The sequence below is a fragment of the Pogoniulus pusillus genome, chromosome 1, assembly GCF_015220805.1.
Source record: "Pogoniulus pusillus isolate bPogPus1 chromosome 1, bPogPus1.pri, whole genome shotgun sequence".
Classification (NCBI taxonomy): domain Eukaryota; kingdom Metazoa; phylum Chordata; class Aves; order Piciformes; family Lybiidae; genus Pogoniulus; species Pogoniulus pusillus.
This window is the reverse complement of record NC_087264.1, coordinates 49,383,120-49,396,984: the sequence shown is the minus strand read 5'-3', so window position 1 is coordinate 49,396,984 and position 13,865 is coordinate 49,383,120.

Sequence of the window (13,865 nt, the reverse complement as noted above, 5' to 3'; positions counted from 1 at the left end):
GGACTGGGGGGAATGGAGCAAAGCTGCAGGTGGGTAGGTTCAGGCTGGAGGTGAGGAGGAAGCTGTTGAGCATGAGAGTGGTGAGAGGCTGGAATGGGTTGCCCAGGGAGGTGGTTGAGGCCCCATGGCTGGAGGTGTTTAAGGCCAGGCTGGATGAGGCTGTGAGCAGTCTGCTCTAGGGTAGGGTGTCCCTGGGCATGGCAGGGGGTTGGAACTGGCTGCTCCTTGTGGTCCCTACCAAGCCTGACTGATTCTGTGGTTCTAACCTGTTGTTCCTGAGCACACATTGTTTGGAAAGCAGGGCAAGGCAAGCTCCTACCCACAGCACACTGGAGCCTGATGAACGAGATCTCATCAGCCACAACTGTTTTCAGGACAGCTCCCAGGAGCAGGAGGAGGTTTCACACAGTATCAGCCACCTTCATCTGTGTATGGGAGAAAAGTCATCAGGACCATCTCTCTCCTAAGCAAATTCAGATGGCTCAAACAAAACAACCTCTTGTACAAGTCCCCTGCAGCCCTGCCTGGCACCTCCACCCTGCAGACAAGGGCAGAATTAATTTCCCCTTCTCTGTTCACAGCAAATAGAGACAATGTTCACTCTGCATCATTTTCATCTTTCATCTTAATTATCACTGAGAAGACTACAGGAATCATTATCTTGATGATGAACATCCAATTAGCATTTCCCATATAAATTTCAGGTCATGAAGGAGGCTGTAATGGATGATGCAGATTCCTAATGGTCTTGTCTTTATTTTTCCCCCCCTAGCTGAAAAATGGAGGTGCTTAACAAAATGAAATTTAATCTGAGTCATTTTGAAACAAGTCAAGAACTTTAATTACTTGACAGGGGAAAGGGGGTAAGAAGAGATTGGAATTAAAATTCAACAGGGAAAAGAGGAAAGAGGAGACTGAAATTAAATTGTGAGTGCAAGGTCCTGCAGCTGGGTCAAGGCAATGCCAAGCACAAATCCAGGCTGGGCAGTGAGTGGCTGGAGAGCAGCCCTGAGGAGAGGGACTTGGGGGTGCTGCTGGAGGAGAAGCTCAACAGGAGCCAGCAGTGTGCACTTGCAGCCCAGACAGCCAAGCAGAGCCTGGGCTGCAGCAGAAGTGTGGCCAGCAGGGCCCGGGAGGTGATTGTCCTCCTCTACTGCACTCTGGTGAGATCCCACCTGGAGTCCTGCATCCAATTCTGGAGCCCCTATGACAAGAAGGATGTGGAGATGCTGGAGTGTGTCCAGAGCAGGGCCAGGAGGATGCTGAGAGGCTGCAGCAGCTCTGCTGTGAGCACAGCCTGAAAGAGTTGGGGCTGTGCAGGCTGGAGCAGAGGAGGCTCCCAGGAGACCTTCTTGTGGCCTTCCAGGATCTGAAGGAGGCCTCCAAAAGAGCTGGGGAGGGACTTTTGAGGTTGTCAGGGAGTGACAGGACTGGGGGTAATGGAGCAAAGCTGCAGGTGGGCAGGTTCAGGCTGGACATGAGGAGGAAGTTGTTGAGCAGGAGAGTGGTGAGAGGCTGGAATGGGTTGCCCAGGGAGGTGGTTGAGGCCCCATCCTTGGAGGTGTTTAAGGCCAGGCTGGATGAGGCTCTGAGCAGGCTGATCTAGGGTGAGGTGTCCCTGGGCATGGCAGGGGGGTTGGAACTGGCTGCTCCTTGTGGTCCCTTCCATCCCTGACTGATTCTATGATTCTGAATCTTAAAACTAGTCTTTTTGAGGCCACTGCTCATGCTTTCTCCTCCAGGTAGCTAAACACTTGTCTGGTTGTGCTCAGTTAAGTGTTAAGCTACTGCAAAGCAGCTGCTAGAAGTGATTCCTAGCACTAGTCCTAGCACTAATGAATAAATTAATTAATCATTCCAAGTAAATAATTAGTAAATTAAATCAATAAGTTAAATTAAGAATAAACTAATTAAGAAAGTCAATAATTCTTCCAAGTAACTATTCTGTTACCTCTCATAGAGCATTTGAATCCATCCCCATGCACTTTACACTGTTCTTCTTCTAACCTGTTTTGCCCTGCTGAGGCCACACTTGGTCCAGTTCTGGGCTCCCCAGTTCAAGAGAGACAGGGAACTACTGGAGAGAGTTAAACAGAGGCTGCAAAGATGCTGAGGGGTCTGGAGCAGCTCAGTGAGGAGGAAAGGCTGAGAGCCCTGAGGCTGTTGACCCTGGAGAAGAGCAGTCCCAGAGGGGTTCTGATCAGTACTCAGCAAGAGGTAAAAGACTTGTGAGGGGCAAGAGGCTGGGGCCAGGACAAGGGACAATGGGCACAGAATGGAACCCAGGAGGTTCCATTTGTACAGGAGGAGAAACTTCTTTGTTGTCAGGGTGCTGGAGGCCTGGAACAGGCTGCCCAGAGAGACTGTGGAGTCTTCTCCTGTGGAAAGATTCCAACTTCCCTGGCCCTTGTGATCCTGGACCATGAGTGACCCTGTTTAGCAGGAGGGTTGGCCTAAATGATCTCCAGAGGTCACTTCCAACCCCACCGTGCTGGGATTCTGTGAATCCACACAGGAAGGATGCTTAAGAAGCCTTAAACACATGAAGAGAACCACACAGTAGACACACCTTGGCTGAGTAGTGAACTCCCTCATGTCTACCTAAGAGCTTGCTCCAGATGGAGCTGTGTTCCCATTTTTAATGCTCCCCTTTTTTAACCTCCATTGTCCATCATTGCATGCCTCTAGAGATCCTCTGCCATCTGTGTTGTGAGCAGAGACTGAGAGCTCTGGGGCTGTGTAGTCTGGAGAAGGCTGAGAGAGGATCTGATCAGTGTCTGTCAATATCTGAGGAGTGGGTGCCAAGTGGAGGGGGCCAAGCTCTTTTGGGTGCTGCACAGCAATAAGTCAAGGAGCAATGGATGCAAACTGGAACAGAGAAGGCTTCAGCTCAGCATGAGGAGAAACTTCTTTAGAGTGAGGGTGCCAGAGCCCTGGAGCAGCCTGCCCAGAGAGGTTGTGAAGTCTCCTTCTCTGGAGCCTTTCCAAACCCTCCTGGATGCATTCCTGTGTGGAGTGCCCTGGGTGATGCTGCTTTAACAGAGGGGTTGGAGTGGATGATCTCTGGAGGCCCCTTCTCAGATCTACCATTCTGTGATTCTGTGCTGTGGGTTAGAATCTTACTTTGTCTTCACTCACTGAAATACATCAGTCTTCTGAATCTCCATGCTGTTAGGAAATGGCCTGGAACACAAACCCTGTGAGGAGAGGCTGAGGGAGCTGGGGGTGTGCAGCCTGCAGAAGAGGAGGCTCAGGGCAGACCTCATTGCTGTCTGCAGCTACCTGAAGGGAGGTTGTAGCCAGGTGGGGTTGGGCTCTTCTGCCAGGCAACCAGCAACAGAACAGGGGGACACAGTCTCAAGTTGTGCTGGGGGAGGTCTAGGCTGGATGTGAGGAGGAAGTTGTTGGCAGAGAGAGTGATTGGCATTGGAATGGGCTGCCCAGGGAGGTGGTGGAGGCACCGTCCCTGGAGGTGTTGAAGCAAAGCCTGGCTGAGGCACTTAGTGCCATGGTCTGGTTGATTGGATAGGGCTGGGTGCTAGGTTGGACTGGATGAGCTTGGAGGTCTCTTCCAACCTGCTTGATTCTATGATTCTATGATTCTGTGATCTGGGTGCTAGGTTGGGCTGGCTGAGCTTGGAGGTCTCTTCCAACCTGCTTGATTCTATGACTCTATGATGTGGGTGCTAGGTTGGGCTGGCTGAGCTTGGAGGTCTCTTCCAGCCTGCTTGATTCTATGACTCTATGACAGGTCAGAACAGCCTGCTTGGGTGCACCAGAATGAACGTGTTTGAGCTCTGCAAACAAGAAGGCATGTACAACTTCAATTTCAGATCTGCTTGTCAAGTAATGAAGGGAGAAGCCTTCATAGCTCCATCATTCTAAATTATGTCCTCTTAATAAGCCCCTCAGAAGCTAGGAGAGGTTGGGACATTTGTCCTGTCCTGCCAGATAAGTAACGACACAGCCACAGCTGCCGACAGGGAGCATCGAGGCGAACTGATGGATGGGCAGCACAGCAGCTGATTTTTCAAGCTGAAACTCATTAAGAAACCTTAATCATGATTGGCAAACAGAAAGGCAAATAGGTGAGTGGGAGTCTGCTTAAGAAGCTGCCATGTGATTGCTGAGGAGTGAAAACCATGTCCTGCTAAATCTGCTCCTTGAGGAAACATCTCCAGCTCCTTCACACAGCAAAAGCAGAAGCTCCAGGGGATACCTGGACTGTACCACAACCTCAGCCTCACCAGCTCTGGGCACCTCAGTTATGGGTGAGACAGTTGCAAACTGTCAAAAGAAACCTCCCTCTGGACCATGAAGCCTTATGCTTAGAGCTAAAAGTCTCTGGGATTCTGGAATTCTGTGCTAGGCTAAGGTCATGGAAAGCTACAGAGCAAACACTGAGTGAAAACTAACTGAGATCATCAAAGGAAAATGGAATAAAAAGCATAGAATCCTAGGATGCTCTGGGTTGGAAGGGACCTCCAAAGCTCATCCCTTGCACTCAGCAGGAACATCCTCCACTAGAGCAAGTTGCTCCCAGCTCTGTCCAGCCTCACCTTGAATATCTCCAGGGATGGAGACCCAACAGCTTCTCTGGGCAACCTGTTGCAGTGTTCCAGCACACTCCTAGTGCAGAACTCATTCCTAACATCCAATCTCAATCTGCTCTGCTCGAGTTTGAAGCCACTGCCCTTGCAGCTTTTGGGAACAATCCCTGCACTCAGCAGGGACAGGCTCCACTAGAGCAGGCTGCCCACAGTCCTGTCCAGCCTCACCTTGAATATCTCCAGGGATGGGGCCTCAACCACCTCCCTGGGGAACCTGTTGCAGGATTCCAGCAGCCTCATGGTGCAGAACTTGTTCCTCACATCCAATCTCAATCTGCTCTGCTCTAGTTTGGAGCCATTGCTCTCATCCTGTCCCTGCAGCCTTTGCAAACAGTCCCTCTGCAGCCTTCCTGTAGCCCCTTCAGATACTGGCAGGCTGCTCCTAGGTCTCCCTGGAGCCTTCTTTTCTCCAAGTTAGACACTCCCAGCTCCTTCAGCCTGTCTTTTTACATCTCCTTGCTTGACATTTTGCTTATCCTGCAATGGAAAACAGTCTTCCTGTGCAAGCTCTGCTCTGTTTGGATGGAAGGATGCAAGATTTAGCCAGGTAGAGCCCAACTCAACTCAGCTGCAGCTGACAGAAATGTATTCTTGACTTCTGTGGATGCAGGAGCAGAAGATGAAGGATTTTCCTCCACAATACAGAAGTATAAAGCATGCCACAGTGCAAGCTGTTTTGTCAAGCATGTAGGTTCAGAACCATACTCAGTATCCAAGTGCTTGAAGAAATCTTTTCAGTGGCTCTCATAAAACATTTGTTCTCCTAAGCTGTATTTTATTCATGCAAACAAAATTGTTGCCCTACTGATAAATCCTTTGCTGCTTTATTCACATCAGAATAGCAGGGTCAAATAACTTGGATTTATTCAGGTTTCCTCTCTCCTGGAATGCTAATAGAGTTGATACACCTTTGAGACTTCTTATTTATAGGAATGCAAGGGGGTTACTGTTTAACAGCACTTTAGCAGTGAGGTCTAACAGAGAGTGCTGTCTGCTGTGAGATCTAACAGAGTGCTGTCTGCTGTGCCATGCATGGTGAGGAGGCTGGGACACCTCTGCTGTCAGGACAGGCTGAGGGAGCTGAGGGTGTTCAGCTTGGAGAAAAGAAGGCTCTGGGGAGACGTAGCAGCAGCCTGCCAGGACCTGATCAGGCTATGAGAAGGCTGCAGAGGGACTGTTTGCAAAGGCTGCAGGGGCAGGATGAGAGCAATGGCTTCAAACCAGAGCAGATTGAGATTGAGATTGGATGTGAGGATCAAGTTCTGCACCATGAGGCTGCTGGGACACTTCCACAGGTTCCCTAGGGAGGTGGTTGAGGCCCCATCCCTGGACATATTCAAGGTGAGGCTGGACAGGGCTGTGGGCAGCCTGCTGTAGTGGAGGATGTCCCTGCTGAGTGCAGAGGGGTTGGACTGGCTGAGCTTTGGAGGTCCCTTCCAGCCCAGCCCATTCTATTATTCCATGCACTTTAGCCCATGGCAATCAGATCATCTCCCAGCAATCTGGTAGTTAAGGTTCACAGATTGCATTGGGTTGGAATGGAGCCTCAAAGGTCACCTTGTCCAACCTCCCTGCAGTCAGCAGGGACACCTTCAGCTAGAGCAGGCTGCCCAGAGTCACATGAAGTCTGACCTTGAATGCCTCTGGTGATGAGGCCTCAGCCACGTCCCAGGGCAGCCTGTGCCAGTATTTCACCACTGTCATTGTGCAGAACTTCCTCCTGATGTCCAGCCTAAATCTCCCCTGCAGTTTCAAACCATTGCTCCTCATCCTATCACTACAAGCCCTTCTAGACAGACCCTCCCCAGCCTTCCTGCAGGTCCCTTTCAGATAGACAGTGTTTGGGGCTTAGACTAAAGCTTGGAGGAAGACTTTCTTCACTGCATAGATGTGTAGTGTGAGATTCAAGGTCAGCTGCTGGGTCCTGCACTTGGGTCACAACCACCACGGTGCAGTGCTCCAGCTGGAAACTGTCCAGTGGAGAAGGACCTGGAGATGTTGCTCCAGAGCAATATGAACATAGAATCACACAGAATCATAGAATCAAGCAGGTTGGAAGAGACCTCCAAGCTCGTCCAGTTCAACCTAGCACCCAGCCCTAGCCAGTCAACCAGACCATGGCACTGAGTGCCTCAGCCAGGCTTTGCTTCAACACCTCCAGGGATGGGGACTCCACCACCTCCCTGGGCAGCCCATTCCAATGCCAATCACTCTCTCTGCCAACAACTTCCAGCCTAGACCTCCTCCAGCACAACTTGAGACTGTCCCCCCCTCTTCAGTCTCAGACAAATTGCACATACCTCAAAAACCATGAGCCAGCAGTGTGCCCAGGTGGCCAAGAAGGCCACCAGCATCCTAGCTGGAACCAGCAATAGTGTGACCAGCAGGACCAGGGAATATCATGGTCCTGTACTTAGCACTGGTGAGGCTACACCTTGAGTCTTGGGTTCAGTTTTGGGCCCTTCACAGGGCACTGAAGCGTGTCCAGAGAAGGGCAATGAACCTGGTGAAGGCTCTGGAGCACAGGGCTGGGGAGGAACAGCTGAGGGACCTGGGAGTGTTCAGCCTGGAGAAGAGGAGGCTGAGGGGAGACCTCATTGCTCTTTGCAACTCCTTGAAAGGAGGTTGGAACCATGTGGAGGTTGAACCTAGGTGGAGAAAGTGGCCTGAAATTGCACCAGAGGAGGTTGAAGTTGAACAGTAGAAGAAAACACTTCTTCACTGAAAGGGTTCTCAAGCACCAGCACAGGCTGCACAAGGAGGTGGTCAAATCCCCATCTGTGGAGTCAGAGATGAGCTGCTGAAGGCCATGGCTTAGCAGCAGAGTTGGCAGAGCTAGAGAAGGGTTGAACTGGATGACCTGGAAGGTCTTTTCCAAACAAAACAGTTCTATGTCTGTGTGACTCTGTGCAGATGATTGCAGTGCAGGAGCAGAGTTCTCCAGTTTCCCCCAGTCATCTGCAGCAGGACCCTGAAGTATCAGTACCATTTCTTTCACAGGAGGTAAAGAGAAAGGCTCAGGGGCATTCTAAATGCCAGCTAGTGCTCAGCTCAGCCACTCATTAATGACTGCAATTTGTTCTCATAATGCCCAGCTGCTCTTACGTGGCAGCCTCGGTGTTGTGTGCCCCTCTGTAACTCAGGAGGTCATGGAATAGTGAAGCCAAGTGGCTGTAGCTGATATTTCAGTATTAAGTGAGCACTAATAAGGCTACAGACAAGTCACCAACGTGATTAGCAGGCTGACAGACGTTAACCCAGAGTGAAATATCCTGCTGGCAGCACTCACAGACACTCATCCATCACTTCTTGCTTTGGCTTGGCAGCTCTGGCAGTGAATTCAGGAGCCACTTTGATCCTTTGCCCATTGGACTTTCTTGCCCACTAAATGACACCAAGCTAGGAGCAGGTGTGGAGCTGTTGGAAGGTAGGAGAGCCCTACAGAGGGACCTGGCCAGGCTGGATGGGTGGGCAGAGGCCAATGGGATGAGATTGAACAAGGCCAAGGGCAGGGTTCTGCACTTTGGCCACAACAACCCCAAGCAGCACTACAGGCTGGGGACTGAGTGGCTGAGAGCAGCCAGGAGGAAAGGGACCTGGGGGTACTGATAGAGAGTAGCTGAAGATGAGGCAGCAGTGTGCCCAGGTGGCCAAGAGAGCCAATGGCATCCTGGCCTGCATCAGGAGCAGTGTGGCCAGCAGGACAAGGGAGGTTATTCTGCCCCTGTGCTCAGCACTGCTCAGGCCACACCTTGAGTGCTGTGTCCAGTTCTGGGCTCCTCAATTCAAGAAGGATGTTGAGGTGCTGGAAGGTGTCCAGAGAAGGGCAACAAAGCTGGTGAGGGGCCTGGAACACAAACCCTATGAGGAGAGGCTGAGGGAGCTGGGGGTGTGCAGCCTGCAGAAGAGGAGGCTCAGGGCAGAGCTCATTGCTGCCTACAGCTACCTGAAGGGAGGCTGTAGCCAGGGGGTGTTGGTCTCTTCTCCCAGGCAACCAGCAACAGAACAAGGGGACACAGTCTCAAGTTGTGCCAGGGGAGGTCTAGGCTGGATGTTAGGAGGAAGTTGTTGTCAGAGAGAGTGATTGGCATTGGAATGGGCTGCCCAGGGAGGTGGTGGAGGCACCGTCCCTGGAGGTGTTCAGGGAAAGCCTGGATGAGGCACTTAGTGCCATGGTCTAGTTCTTCATTATGAGGGAGGTGAGACACTGGCACAGGTTGCCCAGGGAGGTAGTGAAAGCCTCATCCCTGGAGGTTTTTAAGGCCAGGCTGGTTGTGGCTCTGGGCAACCAGATCTAGTGTGAGGTATCGCTGCCCAGGGCAGGGTGGTTGGAGCTGGATGCTCCTTGAGGTCCCTTCCATCCCTGACAATTTTGAGACTCTGAATTCATTTTACAGCTATGGACAAATCTTAAACCAAACATAAGCCACCAAGCACTTAGCATCTGATCAACTGACCAGCGATGCTCTGGAATCAGAAGGCTTTCACATGGACTAAGACAGGTCTAACGTGCAGAAGATTTAGAATAGAATATAATAGAATAGAATAGAACCAACCTGGTTGGAAGAGACCTCCAAGCTAATCCAGTCCAACCTAGCACCCAGCCCTAGCCAGTCAACCAGACCATGGCACTACGTGCCTCAGCCAGGCTTTGCTTCAACACCTCCAGGGACAGCAACTCCACCACCTCCCTGGGCAGCCCATTCCAATGCCAATCACTCTCTCTGCCAACAACTTCCTCCTAACATCCAGCCTAGACCTCCCACAGCACAACTTGAGACTGTGTCCCCTTGTTCTGTTGCTGGTTGCCTGGGAGAAGAGACCAACACCCCCTGGCTACAGCCTCCCATCAGGTAGTTGTAGGCAGCAATGAGCTCTGCCCTGAGCCTCCTCTGCTGCAGGCTGCACACCCCCAGCTCCCTCAGCCTCTCCTCACAGGGTTTGTGTTCCAGGCCCCTCCCCAGCTTTGTCACCCTCTTCTGGACACCTTCCAGCACCTCAACATCTCTCTTGAACTGAGGGGCCCAGAACTGGACACAGCACTCAAGGTGTGGCCTGAGCAGTGCTGAGCACAGGGGCAGAATAACCTCCCTTGTCCTGCTGGCCACACTGCTCCTGATGCAGGCCAGGATGCCATTGGCTCTCTTGGCTACCTGGGCACACTGCTGCCTCATCTTCAGCTACTCTCTACCAGCTCCCCCATGTCTAATATTACTCTACCCAACAGGTCTTGTCCCTGGCAAGAATCATCCTTGAAATCTTTGCTGTCCTCTTACACTTTGCAAGGTGCTGCCTGGCTGATATTGCTGCTGAGCATTTGTGAAGAGCCGTGGAGAACAGGAGAGGTGCCTGAGGATTAGCAGTAAGGCAGTGGCACTCCAAGGCTTCAAAAAAGGCAAGAAAGGAGACCCAGGCAGCTCCAGACCAGTCAGCCTCACCTCCAACCCTGGGAAGGTGATGGAGCATCTCATTCTGGAGGCCATCTCTAGCTACATGGAACACAAGAGACTTATCAGGAGTAGACAGCATGGATTTCACAGAATCAGTCAGGGTTGGAAGGCACCACCAGGATAATCTAGTTCCAACCCCTCTGCCATGGACAGGGACATTAGTGCCATGGTCTAGTTTACTGGCTAGGGCTGGGTGCTGGGTTGGACTGGATGATCTTGGAGGTGTCTTCCAGCCTGGTTGATTCTATGATTCTACTTTGGGGAGATACCAGGGAGTGACAGAGCTAAGGGGAATGGAGCAAAGCTGCAGGTGGGTAGGTTCAGATTGGCAGTGAGGAGGAAGTCGTTGAGCATGAGAGTGGTGAGAGGCTGGAATGGGTTGCCCAGGGAGGTGGTTGAGGCCCCATGGCTGGAGGTGTTTAAGGCCAGGCTGGCCAAGGCTGTGGGCAGCCTGCTCTAGGGTAGCGTGTCCCTGGGCATGGCAGGGGGGTTGGAACTGGCTGCTCCTTGTGGTCCCTTCCACCCCTGACATGGGGCCTCAACCACTTCCCTGGGCAACCCATTCCAGGCTCTCACCACTCTCATGGTGAACAACTTCCTCCTCACTTCCAATCTGAACCTACCCACCTCCAGCTTTGCTCCATTCCACCTAGCCCTGTCACCCCCTGGTATCTCCCCAATGTAAAGAAAACAGGTTAGAGAAAGCTTTGGAAGAGCTTCTCTAAAAGCATGTTCCAGTGGAGCCAGCCTCTGTACTGCTCTCTTCCCTAACTCAGGCCTCCTTCAGCTGGTGGAAGGCTGCTGTTTCATGAGGAAACATTCTGACAGTGAAACTGCTCAGCTTGCTCCAGCCTGCAGCTCAGGCTCAGGATAAACACTTGTTTGCTGGTTTTTAACAGCCATGTTTCCTGGCTTTCAAACCTCTTCAAAAAACACCAAAGCTTCATTGAACTTCAGAGAATCACTTCGGTTGGAAAAGACCTTTTAGATCATCAAGTCAAACCATTCTCTACCATGTCTAGGACTGAACTGTCCCTCAGCACCACATCCCCATAGCTTTTCATCTATACCTTTGAAGTGTTTGCAAATCAGATCTTCACAGAGCCCAGCATGGTGCAGGTTGGAAGGACCTCTGGAGATCATCCAGTCCAACCTCCCTACTAAAGCAGGGCACCCACAGTAGCTTGCCCAGGAGCAAAATGGCCAGGTAGGGTTGCAGTCTCTCCAGACAAGGAGGCTCCACGACCTCTCTGGCCAGCCTGCTTCAGGCCTCCAGCACCTTCACACCAAAGAAGTTTGGCATTGTGTTCAGGTGGAACCTCCAGGGTTCTAGTTTGTTCCTGCTGCCCCTTGTCCTGTCACTGGGCACCACTGACAAGAGCCTGGCCCCATCCTCTCGCCCCTCACCCATTAGCTCTTGCTTGAGCATTGCTTAGATGCCCTCTGGGGCTGCTCTTCTGCAGGCTCAACAGCCCCAGGGCTCTCAGCCTTTCCTCCTCACAGAGCTGCTCCAGGCCTCTCAGCATGTTTGTAGCCTCTGTTTGGCTCCAGTAGTTCCCTGTTTCTCTTGAACTGGGAAGCTCAGAACTGGACACAGTTCTTCCTCTTTTTCACAGAAGCACAGAATTAACCAGGTTGAAAAAAACTTCTGAGATCACTGAGTCCCTAACACCTTCTAATTAACTAAACCCTGGCACCTAGTGCCTCATCCAGACTGCTTTTAAACACCTCCAGGGATGGAGACTCCACCACCTCTCTGGGCAGCCCATTCCTATGCCAAGCCTGCATCGTTCGTGGGGTGGTTGTGACCAGGAGCCAGCATGTGGCTTTGTTAGACCTCATACAGTTAACCTCAGCTGTGTGGCTTTGTTAGACCTCCTGCAGTTAACCTCAGCTGTGTGGCTTTGTTAGACCTCATACAGTTAACCTCACTGTGTGGCTTTGTTAGACCTCATACAGTTAACCTCACTGTGTGGCTTAGTTAGACCTCATACAGTTAACCTCACTGTGTGGCTTTGTTAGACCTCATACAGTTAACCTCACTGTGTGGCTTAGTTAGACCTCATACAGTTAACCTCAGCTGTGTGGCTTTGTTAGACCTCATACAGTTAACCTCAGCTGTGTGGCTTTGTTAGACCTCATACAGTTAACCTCACTGTGTGGCTTAGTTAGACCTCATACAGTTAACCTCAGCTGTGTGGCTTTGTTAGACCTCATACAGTTAACCTCACTGTGTGGCTTTGTTAGACCTCATACAGTTAACTTCACTGTGTGGCTTTGTTAGACCTCATACAGTTAACCTCAGCTGTGTGGCTTTGTTAGACCTCCTGCAGTTAACCTCAGCTGTGTGGCTTTGTTAGACCTCATGCAGTTAACCTCACTGTGTGGCTTTGTTAGACCTCATGCAGTTAACTTCACTGTGTGGCTTTGTTAGACCTCATGCAGTTAACTTCACTGTGTGGCTTTGTTAGACCTCATACAGTTAACCTCAGCTGTGTGGCTTTGTTAGACCTCATGCAGTTAACTTCACTGTGTGGCTTTGTTAGACCTCATGCAGTTAACCTCAGCTGTGTGGCTTTGTTAGACCTCATACAGTTAACCTCACTGTGTGGCTTAGTTAGACCTCATACAGTTAACCTCACTGTGTGGCTTTGTTAGACCTCATACAGTTAACCTCACTGTGTGGCTTAGTTAGACCTCATACAGTTAACCTCAGCTGTGTGGCTTTGTTAGACCTCATACAGTTAACCTCAGCTGTGTGGCTTTGTTAGACCTCATACAGTTAACCTCACTGTGTGGCTTAGTTAGACCTCATACAGTTAACCTCAGCTGTGTGGCTTTGTTAGACCTCATACAGTTAACCTCACTGTGTGGCTTTGTTAGACCTCATACAGTTAACTTCACTGTGTGGCTTTGTTAGACCTCATACAGTTAACCTCAGCTGTGTGGCTTTGTTAGACCTCCTGCAGTTAACCTCAGCTGTGTGGCTTTGTTAGACCTCATGCAGTTAACCTCACTGTGTGGCTTTGTTAGACCTCATGCAGTTAACTTCACTGTGTGGCTTTGTTAGACCTCATGCAGTTAACTTCACTGTGTGGCTTTGTTAGACCTCATACAGTTAACCTCAGCTGTGTGGCTTTGTTAGACCTCATGCAGTTAACTTCACTGTGTGGCTTTGTTAGACCTCATGCAGTTAACCTCAGCTGTGTGGCTTTGTTAGACCTCATACAGTTAACCTCAGCTGTGTGGCTTTGTTAGACCTCATGCAGTTAACTTCACTGTGTGGCTTTGTTAGACCTCATGCAGTTAACCTCAGCTGTGTGGCTTTGTTAGACCTCATGCAGTTAACCTCAGCTGTGTGGCTTTGTTAGACCTCATGCAGTTAACCTCAGCTGTGTGGCTTTGTTAGACCTCATACAGTTAACTTCACTGTGTGGCTTTGTTAGACCTCATACAGTTAACCTCAGCTGTGTGGCTTTGTTAGACCTCATACAGTTAACTTCACTGTGTGGCTTTGTTAGACCTCATACAGTTAACCTCAGCTGTGTGGCTTTGTTAGACCTCATACAGTTAACTTCACTGTGTGGCTTTGTTAGACCTCATACAGTTAACCTCAGCTGTGTGGCTTTGTTAGACCTCATGCAGTTAACTTCACTGTGTGGCTTTGTTAGACCTCATGCAGTTAACCTCAGCTGTGTGGCTTTGTTAGACCTCATGCAGTTAACCTCAGCTGTGTGGCTTTGTTAGACCTCATGCAGTTAACTTCACTGTGTGGCTTTGTTAGACCTCATGCAGTTAACCTCAG